Source organism: Apostichopus japonicus, chromosome 9 (assembly GCF_037975245.1).
Source record: "Apostichopus japonicus isolate 1M-3 chromosome 9, ASM3797524v1, whole genome shotgun sequence".
NCBI classification, from domain to species: domain Eukaryota; kingdom Metazoa; phylum Echinodermata; class Holothuroidea; order Aspidochirotida; family Stichopodidae; genus Apostichopus; species Apostichopus japonicus.
The window spans coordinates 27,885,796-27,898,217 of NC_092569.1; the positions used below are offsets into that span (position 1 = coordinate 27,885,796).

The 12,422-nt window shown below is 32.7% G+C and overlaps 1 protein-coding gene across 1 annotated transcript in view; it reads left to right on the forward strand.

Moving 5' to 3' along the window:
- The window catches only part of LOC139974071 (retinol dehydrogenase 8-like), a 145,057-nt gene that overhangs the window by 65,282 nt on the left and 67,353 nt on the right, over positions 1 to 12,422 (forward strand). The window lies entirely within an intron of this gene.

Here is a 12,422-nt window from a genome sequence, read left to right on the forward strand (position 1 = left end):
TAAAACCTGGATGAAAGGTAAAACAAAGTAAACTTTTATCGCGATTGAAAAATCATTTCAGTTAACGAAAATAGCATTCTGAGCCAATTGTAATAAACATGGCTTTGTTACTATGAGAGTTAAGATAATAGATTAGCCTTTATGCCAATTATTACTCAACTACCGTATAGAGGAAGATATCGCGACTAATATTAAATTTAATAAGGTAATCGTGGTTGGATTCTCAGATATAACTGTTTTGAAACAATTACGTTAACATAAAATTCAAAGACCATTTGAATCAAATGTTTTCGTAGTTATCAGTAGTTAAAGACTAATGAAAACAGTCAAATTCCACTTAACGTACATGAAAAAATATCGATGTAGCACGTTGGACATGAAAAGATCGAAAATATACGACTCAGAGGAAATCAATTTCATAATAGATGTTCGGAAATGGTGACATGATTGAAAAAAAAAAACGTTTAGAGCGACCACTAAAGAACCAACATTTCCAGCCATTCAAGTTGGTCAACTGAGGTGTTAACATTTATAATACATAAGTGATATAGCTTACTGAGGTTACTTCTTATCGTAAGGTCAATCATATAACATAACAACTACACCTACCTGAAGATCTTCTGTCGGCACCGACGATTCCCTGTGTAATAAAATACTTTTAATGAATACATTACAAGACATACAGATTGATGCAGTCAACACTAAGCAGGATCAGATTAAATCTAAAGCTAATGTCTTATAAAAACAGTTCGAGGGAAAAAAAGAACATTTCGCAAACTGGTCCATAATATGTTAGTTTAAAACAAGTTAAGTCGATTTAAACTCTTGTAAATTCTCCGGATCACCACTTTTACTGATGTTTTTCTTTTGTCTATATTCCATATCTGATTTAAAGGTCAATGATCACTTACAGAGTACAAATTTTCTTCCAGGAAACATTAGATTAATGGCATTTTTCCGGTGTTGCAGCTACCCTGGTACATGATACGTAAGTTCATGTAAAGAACAAAGGCAATAGCCGGCTGCTTCCTTTAACAGCTTTGTTGCTTAAAACAGACAGATGTTCTTTGTTCAAGTTATATTTTGACATAAGACATTTCAGACATATGTTGTAACGCATTTGTGTTTATCAGTCCTTAATAACACGTAGGGATCATTTACATCGTCCCAGCTATTCTTATTTGACTAAGATTACCGTGTCTTGATACTTACCGTGCACAATAAAACTCTGAGATTTGAAAGGTGTCATTTTACTTGTAAGGTAAGTTCATGCGTTTATCAGAACGAAAACGAAAACATGTTCTTTGATTGTCTATTTCTTGTGTGTTTTCGTCCTTTCTGTTACTGTTACTTGTCATTTAGCCTTTGAAGAAGATCCTGCTAGGATCGAAACGTCAGGCCAGCTTACTTTTACATATTGTCTAATTTCCGTAGACTCTTATTTCCTTCCATTAGCCGGCTATACTAACAACTAAGTCTAGCCAAAATTAGCAAGTGCTTCGTGTTTGAAATATTTCGTAAACCAATCGGCAAAAAAATGTGATACGCAAACTAGATTTTCAAAATACAATCTTTCATCAGTCATTGATGTTTTAACAAACGGCATCCATGATACTCTTTGCAGCTATTGCAATGTACACAATTTTTGGAATGATTTAGAAGAGGGGTTTTCGACGTGTTATAACATTTATTCTCAGCGGAGGACTGATAGGCTACTATTGTAGTTATATACATATATTCACATAAGTTAAGTTACTATTCTGAATATGCAATTGTATAATACAGCAGCCAGACTGGTGAAATTTCCTTTAAGGCGCGACAAAGACTGCTGAGTTTGTAACGGTAAGTGTCCATGACTGGTCTGTTTAGATCTGTCAGTATTTTTCAGAACTTGCGTCATGCTTGTTTGACTAGCTGATCGGCATATTGGCCACTTGCTATTAATCGAAACTGGCTTTTTGTGGAAGAAAAAGTTCAATATTAGTTTGCCGTTATCGTCAATGAGGCTAAATTTTACCGATACTGATATGCCGCCGATATTGCAAATATCAATAAACACTTAGAGAGTTGAACTTTATATTACAACTTTCTTCCAGGAAGATTTAGATTATTGAAATTGTCCCGGTTTTACAGCTTCTCTGGTACATGATATGTAAGCTAACGTGAAAGAACAAAGGCAAACATAAACAAAATGAACTCTAAGTGAAAGCTTCCATCTACTTGTAAGGTAAGTTCTTAGCCATAGACTTTTATATCTTGCTAATTAGAAACCTGAAGCGTAATTATTAAATGACTGGGTTGTAAGGATCAATATTTAATTTTAAGCTATAAGGTGTGACGTAGTAAAAACACAGCCACCAATAAGTTGAAGAGAATTTTTGTCTGAATGGTTTTGTCATTTTCTAAAAAAAATCACAGCATCAAAAGCAAACCTATAATACAATACACCAGTTTGTTATGAAATAGAGAATTTAAGATATCCTTGTTGAACGCTAATTCTACAAATCTACGTGATATAGAGGGAAAATAGAAAATTTAACACTACAACTTTATCTTCTATAACATGACAATGATGAAAATTGCAAGAAATATAGAATTTCACCAGAAAATGTGCAAAAGGAAAGGGCGAACTTTCAAAAGAAATTTAAAATGTTTTCTCTCTTTCAGACAAGTCATTCAATGATTATAATTCTATAGTACCATAAGTAGTAACAATTGTACAAGTAGTCGGCTTTAAATTTGTTACAGTAAGAATGGTCGGTAGCACCTTAAACAATTACATTTGTTATCTTGTTTGGTAAATTCTGAATACTGACATGTTAGAACAGACGAGTATATGGCAGTTCACGTTTCATGACATTACGATGTTATCTGTCAAGAAAAAACATATTGTATAGAATTTCCAACTCTCTGTATAAACAAGACAACACGCTTTAGTTCTTCCCTGAAATGTTAAGAATTCTCTGATTTATTCGTCTTTATCAAATTCTTGATTTTTTGTCTGCACACTGGTCATCTTGTCAATATAGCCTTAAAACGTTCTACGGTTTACAGAAGAATATGATCCTTTGATACAAGGATATCAAACCACCTTTACCTTAAATCATGAAAATAAAATCAATGGAATCGAAATAATTACACTATGTAATTTTCCTGTTGCCAACAGAGTAAAATACACAACATGGTATCATTTCTACAAAGATATTAACGCGGTCAAAGTAGATTGTTTTGGGATGTAGCCAAAGTTTTGTATCGTCGATAATGCTTTAAGGAAGCAATGACTTACACTGTATGAGACGTTACTGTTCTATTTGTATAAACCATTGTAGTTTATTGTCACAGTAAGTTGAGTGACACAAGTCGTGTTTTTCTTGTATACATTACTCGTTCGAACGATAGCCACAAAATATCAAATGGAGGAATTTAATTAGATATCTTTAAACATATCAGTAAACCGAAAGTTTTTCAAGCGAATTATAACCATACATGGAGTAGAGTTATGACAATGCTTTCTAGTTTTTGCAACGTGTTAGAAAAGAGACACTTAAATACAGTGTAATAGATTTGATATTTTAATTTTAATGTTTAATTTGTAAAAGTTTATCATGTATGGGTTTTCTTAAATATAGGGAGAGTTTCCTTTTCTATACTGAATTATGTTATCTGTTACTTTAAAACGACAAACGAAACGTTAAGTTTTGTACTACACCGACCAGCCACATGGTATCATGAAAGGAAGGTGCAAGTCGGTGGGAGGGAGGGAGGGATGGAGAACAGTGAAGAGGGAGAGTGTGGGTGGGGATCGGTGACTACTCCCACCACATACATGCTATAGTTAGAGTACATTTTCAGTGGTCCCATTATAGGAAATCTGGCCATTCATGAGAATATCTTCGCGAAGGTTTTATATTTAATTCCGGTATTCAAATTGAGACTATTAAACGTTACCTAGTTTGTCAAATACAAGGAACTTTACATGGTCGTCACGACTTTATGGAGATCTTATGTGAAAATCAATGTAAATTACGGTATTTGTGATTAGATAATTTACAAATAAATTAGAGAAAAACTGTCTTTCTTTGAAGTATTTCCAGATTTTAAATATCACCTAATACTTTTTTTCACAATTGTATCTATATATATATATTTATAAATATATATATATATATCTAGATTTATATATATATATATATATATATATATATATATATATATATATATATATATATATACGTTTTGTTGAAAATGTTTTTATTTATACTCTCTGTTTTTTTTTGTTTTATAGATTTATCCGAATTTAAAGTAAAAAAAAGACAAAAAAAAAACTAAAGACAAAACAATAAAACATGTATTAAGGTATTCCTAATCGACATAACATTGTAATGAAAATTAAAAAGCATAATTATTTAAAGGCAAGCAACCAGAATGAGCATCAGGTTATCTTTAAAGTGTTGGAAATGTTCTCTGCATCTGCACTAAGTTATTCCGCTAGTTATATGACCTTTATTTTTATATATTTATTAATGATAGGATAAAATAGAGGATTTGCCTTTTGCTTTTCTTCCAGAATATAGCTTATATTAAAAACTACAATGTAACAAACTGATTTAATGCACGAGAGCATACAATTCTTCAGTGAAATTGATTTATTTGATGAGGCATTTAAGTATTTTGGAAAAATTCTTTGTGTGACTAGTTGTCTGGACTCAAAGACTAAAGAAACATCTTACTACGATTTTATTTTGAGTATTATTTTATGAAAATAACTATTATTTTCCCTCAGACTTCACATCGGTCACAATTACAAAACTAATGATTATTTTACATTATTCGAATGACTCGAAGAGGTAATTCAGATGTTACCAAAATGGCAATTTATAAGATCTTATGAAACTACTTATACGTATAAGTAACGTCTATGGCATTGGAAAGCGACTTTCAATCTTTTAAATCTTCTAGTTTATACAATTCAAAGATCATGTTCGTAAAACAACAGTATTATTTTTAAACAGTTGAACAAGTCTCACACATTCGACAAACAATACTTTATAGGTGTTTCATTCTAACTCACGAGAATTAAAACAGAAATTTCAAAAAGTGCAATGTTCATGAAAGTGAGTTAAACATATATGTATTTTGTTGTTTCGTGCATTAATTTCTTGATAGTAATATGACCATATTTTGGGATGTGCACATTTTTTGTACTTTGTATTTTTAGGTAACGATATATCAAAATATCTCAACTAACTCCATTCACTGCTAAAATCTCATTTTCTTTCTTTCAAGTTTCCCATTATCTTGGTATCGTAATAGGACATTAAGTCTGAGTATAGAGGAGTTACCTCTGGTCAAATGATACTACTTCTCGTTTTGACATTTTCATTGAGGAAATAACTGTGATCTCTACTTATGAAATCAATCTTATTGAGCTGTCACTTAGAAAGGCATGCGATAGGAGAGGTCTTTACAACTTTATCATTTTAAATAAAATAAATGAAAATGTCTTACATTTCCTCCGCTCTTATATCCATGATCTATAAAAATTGCGGTGAAAACAATTGTTGTTATCAAATTAACTAAGCCGAGTATCGTTATTATAATTACTAGTTAGTTTTAATTTAAATTAATGTTATTCAACCTTGTTTCCTTGAAAATGTACATGTCCAAATTAGTGATCTTTATGTTTACGTTTTTTCAAAATGCATTTCAAAATATTTCAATGCCTTGTTGCAGACTGTTTTTAAAACATTGCTACATAAAAAACGATATATTTTAAAGTGATATCGATGAGCATGTGAAGGGAGTAAACATTTAGGTGTTCCCTGAGAAAACTTAAAGCTGCAAATTTCGCATTTGGATGATAGTTTACAGAAATATTTTCAAGTTTAAAACTGAGCTTTGTTTCAAATTTGATGAAATTGAATCGGACCTACCACCCTTTGAAGTATGTATCTTATGTAAAGGATATACCTTATCATTATAGTTTTGTTCACAGTAGTTACCAAACTGTTGACTATTTGTATTTGAAGTAAATTTAAGCATCGTTGTGATTGGATTATGACATAGAAATATTTTGTTGTTAGATTAGTCAACGCAGATGTTGCTTTGATGGATTCATAATGATAACTTCGACGAATACAAGCACTAACGAGCCTGTTTGGAAATCATATCAAAATAACACAGCTGACAAAGGAAATTGCCTTTAAACGGAATCAAGTTATTCGTTGTATTATTAACAAAAAACATTAGAAACACATAACCATACAAAAAGTAGCGACTATCGCTCTGTATCGATAGGGAATCCCATGTCTGGATATTTAACAAGAAGATACATTTTCACTTATGAATCTAGAAATAACTGGATTTTATAGTTTAGCTTTTAGTTATCGCTGAAATGATTGAATTTCAAAGTGTTAGTTATTGTACTTGTAGACAAAATTATGGAACATGAATTTATAAACTTGATTAATCTACTTGTTAATTAAGTTCAATAATTGATGAAATAAAGGAGTTTTGTAACGTGTTGATATGTACCTCAGAAAGGTGGGCTTGGCTATTAGAGGGTAACCTTGTACACTGATGTGCTGTAAAGGATATGTGGATAGCGATATACTCATAGTTTGAAAAGAGATTACTTTTTCCTGGCCATGTCACGCAACTTGATTGACTTTTATTAGTTGGTGTGTAACAAAATTCGTTTAAGATGTATATATGAATGAGCTTTTCTTCTTAGTATTTTACATGTGAGCAAATATGAGAGAATACTTTATTTAGGCATAGAAAAACCAATTGATCTAATATAGTTTTTTTTTTCCAGTGTGTGTGGTTCAATTAAAGACGTTTTGTTATATGTCAAAACACTGTTGTTCTTTCGCAAGGTTAACAATTCTAAGTATTTTAAATTGAAGGCCTTTCTTACTGAATTTCATCAGGTATTTTTATCGATGTTTTCCTATTTGTTGGAAGAAGTTCTTACTTCAGTTAGTCACATCATTTAATATTAACAGAGTTAGCTCAGCAACACAACTTATGTTATTTTCGAAACAGTCAGTAGATATTCAGTAGTATATATTAAAAATATTAAATAATAGAAAGACTTACCCTTTCTGTTCCAAACGAGTTGCAAATCGTCAAAACAGTCAAACAAACTTTGAAAGCTTCTCCATGATTTCGGGTTTGTATAGATGACACCCGAAAGCATATTCGATGAAGTGCAAGATGGCAAATAGCACAGAGTGTCTCTTTAGGGGTGATCAACTCCTTACTGAAATGACCTTAGTAGTGGTATGGATGTCCATTAATGCCATCATTTTATTTGAAATATGGTTTGGATTATAGGTACAGCTCATACGAGGAAATGATGTACATTGGCCTCTGTGTTAATTAGGCTAGTGGTCATGCGCTATCTAATTTAATATTATTTGTAGCTATTTGCATCTTAAACTTTCATTCAATATAAAGTGCAGTAAGCTTCATGTGAATAATGTTGAATTGTCCTTGTTCCCATCAGTGAAGCATAAAACCTATTGTATACTCATGGACTATCGTGTCTCTAGGACATCAATGATATTGCAATTCAATACCTGTCAATGTATTTGGTTTTTAAAACGAGTATCAATTACGATGCCACGTTTTAATTTTATTACGTTCAGTGTGGTTAATGATCAATGGTTTTGTAACTGTGGGTAGTTGTGACGTCAATTCTACCAAACCGATGAAAAGAGTATGAATGCTGATTTACTTGTGCTGGTTAAGCTGCTATTATCCATATTTTTAAGAACCCTTTATGAGTTATTTTTTAGTTCAGTTACTACGCTTTCGGTTGGGAGGCAAAATTAAAGAAGTATCGAAGGACAGGAAGTGATACTACTAATCAGCAATATACAACATGCATACCAGCATACAACATCCATACATGCACAGCATTATATAACATGCAACATATGTATATATATATATATATATATATATATATAACATGCATAAGCTAGTATAATGCATCTTATATACCGTGAAATGTACTGTATGATATATTCTACACTATCAATATGTATGTGCAAATATCTAATTGACACAGTTTGGAAGATTCGAAGTTTAGAAGCGGTTTGCTATATGAACAATACTTCCTTGTTTATGATGCCTACGCCACACCCTGTTTGCGGAATCGAGTACCCTCACATCTGATTGAGTAAACTTTTCAGCTATTTTGCTGGGCTTTGACTGAATGTTTATTATCTGTAACAATTACATCCATACTGACTTGTAAATTATCCACACAAAAAAGTTATCATTTATATAAGATATTGAATCTAAAGAGCTTGTTTTGACATTTAAAAAGGTACGTTGATATCAGATTACAAACCTCTCTTTTAATTAAAATATTATTTTAATTTGTGGCAAGAAAGGCTCAAGGGGCTTTAAAACAAGTCAAGAATGTAGAAGAGAGACGAGTGGCTATGAGAAAGGTAAACGTTAAACCTAATAAGTTCCCACGGCAGCAAACCAAACGTTAAAGTTTTTAAAAAACAAACAGTCTAGATCAGCTGAATTCAACAACATTTTAGCAGACTTAGCAGAGGAATACTTTTTTTTACGTTTGCCTTCTAATATTGCATGAATGAGAACTACGAAGTGCTATACTGTTGGTTTTTGCAATGAGGAAAAGTTGATCCCTAGTAATTAGTACAACGACATATTGCATACAATATGTTCGTGACAGTGTTTCCAAGGAAAACAGGAGATGGGAGGAAGGAAATGAAACCCGATGTGTCTGCTTTGTCTTAATTTTTTGCACAAACAAATGGATAAACCGCTCAAAAATATTGCCATTCAAAACAAATTTCTCAGCGTTGCTGCTCTGGTTGGTTACTTGCTGGTAGCAAAGGATACTCAGCCATGTTTTTGCGGGTGTGCTGGTGTGTGCGCGCGCGCGTCTGTGACACTTGCGTGGGTCCGCGATATCTCCAAACGGAGTGATGGATATTTGTCATACTTTCTATGTAGATGTATTATAGTAAGAAGTTGTGCTCCATCTTTCTTGGCACTGACCTTATGAATATTAATGAGGTAATTGGATCAAACGTAAAAATCTTTACATTACTATAACTCCGAAACCGTGATTCTGACTGTAGATAAACTTTGGATATTGTTGTTGGTTAATAACTAGCCCATGTAGGCCCAGATTTACATTTCCACATAAAAAGCATTTTGGGACACATTCTTTTGGGCCCCAATATTTTTGGGACCATTTAGGCCCACCTTTTATTTACATTGCAATAACGCCGCAACAGTAAGTCGAATTGTAGCCAAACCTAGAATACAGTTGTTGGTTAATAGCTCGTACATTAAGGCCACCTTGGCCCAACAAAATCCGGGCCCGTTTTTGGGCCGGGTGGCCCAAATTTTATTTCCACGTTAAAAGCATGTTGAGGCACATTGTTTGGGCCCAAATACTTGTAGGACCACTTGGGCCCACATTTTGGAGGGTCCAATTTTTTTTGGGAAGCTATATTTTGAGCTACTTTGAGTCAAATATTTTTGTGACCTTTTAGGCGCAAAATATTATCGGGACCCAATTTTTTGGGAGGTGCCAAATTTTTAATTTGCAATAACTCAACAACCTTAAATCAGACTGTAACCAAACTTGGAATGCAGTTGTTAGTTGATAGCTGTTATCAGTGGGCAAAAATATTTTGCTATTGATTGATGACGTAAAACACTTTAAGAATCCACTTAGCAAGATACAGTAGCGCCTATTGATTTCTTCTTTATCAATCGTTCCATATGGTGTGTATCGTAATAGTCCACGCAAAAAGAAGAATTTGAGTGATATTAATATTTCAATAGCTGTTCCGGCTTTCAAGATATTCAATGTTAATGTGTACTATATCTCCGGATGCTCCTTACTTAAGTGTTAAATTGATGATGGTGAGTCCCACGTATTACGGGACTGAATGTTCGGAACCAAATAATTTTCCTTTAACTTTATGTAAACGAGGTAGAATTCTTGGATAACTTTCAATGCCACTTTTGCTGGAAAACAAAATGAAATGAAGTATCATGGTTGCCTTTGTACTGTTTGATCTGATGACATCACAAGGAAATAGATATTGACGTATCGATAAAGTGTCATCAGATTCTTTAATACAATGAAACTAAGGCGTTTTGTTATTGACCTTAGTGATTATCTGTGTTATTGCATGCTGAAGGAGCAATATGACACAAGGCTGTTATATAAAAATCCGATTTAAACCCACCCCTACCCCAATACACCGTTACACATTATTATGGAAGAAATTAACCCCTTAAACAGAATATAAGATTGAAAAGGAACGTTTTTGATATTGACTAAAACTTCAATTCAACAATTATACTTACAAAGCGAAAGAAAAACACGAGATGCAATTAAAAGAGAAGTGTGTCTACACAATCCATGTAACATTTTGGCTACACGAGTACGTTTCGTGTTTAACTTGAAGAGCCCCCTCTGTTTGCTTTCCGAAGGTACACATGTCATAGCCATCACTCCGTGCTTATAATTGATAATAGTTTATTCAACGTATTTCTATAAATATTTAAACAACATTCAAAAAAATGTTAAAGTAATCACTTATTCAACCTTTTAAATTTGTCGGCATGTTACCACGTTCTCGCGGTCTTCCAGAAATTCCCCCTTTTAGCCATGTTATTTTTTTCATTTTACAGAGTAGCCTATGAAGTAATTATTTTTGCCGAAAACTCCTTAGGTCAATATATATATACAAATACTATTCAAAATACCTTAACAACTTCAAACACCTAAATGTGCATTACAAAGTTGAAGTTAGCATTTACGCTTGATATTTTTGTAATAGTTTTTCGACACTCTTATTATTTTGGACATTCTCGTATAATTGTTCGACACTCTTATATTATTTTGCCAAGCTTAAATTATTTATGGACATACTTATATTAGTTTTGACATGTTGATATAAATTTGGACATACTCCTTTTATTTGTGACATGCTTATATTATGTTTGGGACATTTTGCACCAAATGACGTGAATTAAACGTCAACATGTTCTCTACAAATATGATATTAGCAGTTACATTCGACATGTTCATCTAATTTTTCGACACTCTAATATTATTTTGGACATGCTCATTTTATTTTTGGACATACTTATATTAGTTTCGACATACCTATATAAACTTGGACATACTCCTATTTGGAGATGCTTATATTGTTTTGGACATTTACACGTATGGCATTCCGTACTACGACCAGTGTAAAAGTAAATTTGTCGGAACATTCTCCGACTTTTTGAAGTACGATTACTATATGGTTACAAATTGAGTGGCTGTCGTCATAATTGGAAGAGCCCCCTCAACTTGATTTGAAGACTACACGCATCACGCGAGAATCTTTACATAGTTTTATGAAATATTTATTGATAGAATTGATAAGCGAATATTGAAAGAAATATTTTTCCAGCAATTTTTAGCAATATCCGTCAATATTAATTTCACAATTTATTCAATAAGAATACTTTGTCGGAACATTTTTAGGTTGTTATCAATTTGCTCTCGTAGGCTGATACGTGAAGGTTAAGGATTATGGGAAATGGTCCGGTAAAGTGCCCAAAAGTATACTCATAAGTCTACTTAAATGGTAACGTATAACATCTTGTTGTTTGAGGGTGAAGATACGACCCGCCTAAATGTGAATCTTTCAGAAATTTCTCTGCCGTTTTAAGAAGAAATACTACAATAAAAAACAATAAGCATGTTTATGAGTCATCTCAAAGGAATGTTATTGTTAACAGTCTTGTTGGCATTGCCAGGATAATACGTCGAGTCCGTTTATCTTGCTCTTAATTGTTAACATTTGTTCAGCGTGAATTAATATTGGTTCCATATATTAAGGGATAAACCACAGTCGGTTTTTCATATTGTATTATCTTTTCGTTGTAATATTTGGCATCCTTAAGTTAACACAAAGTTATGATATATTAGAAAATATTCTAGTCACATTTTAGATGCTCTGATTGTAGGAAAGAGCGGATGGAATGCTGTCAATGAAATATGCGGGTATTAGAGACTTTGCTATAATTTTTCCACTCTTTTAGCCTTTCTTTAGTTGATGTTTTCTAAAAAATATCTTTTTTCTATTAACTAAGACTCAAGGTTTACTCCTATACTTCCTACTTAGAAATTGCTTGAATTTATACATGAATCGAAACATGGAGTTCAGAGAAATTACAATGTTTCAAACGATTCCAGAAATTCGGTGACGAAAATGTGTTTTATATATAAACGCCAGTTCTTTGAATAATTTAAAGACTCCACTGTATGTTGTTTAATATAAGGTAGTGGAGTTGGAATACAAAGGCCACTGTCATCCCGTGTCCCCCACCTCCGCCCTCCCATTTCTGTGAAATTC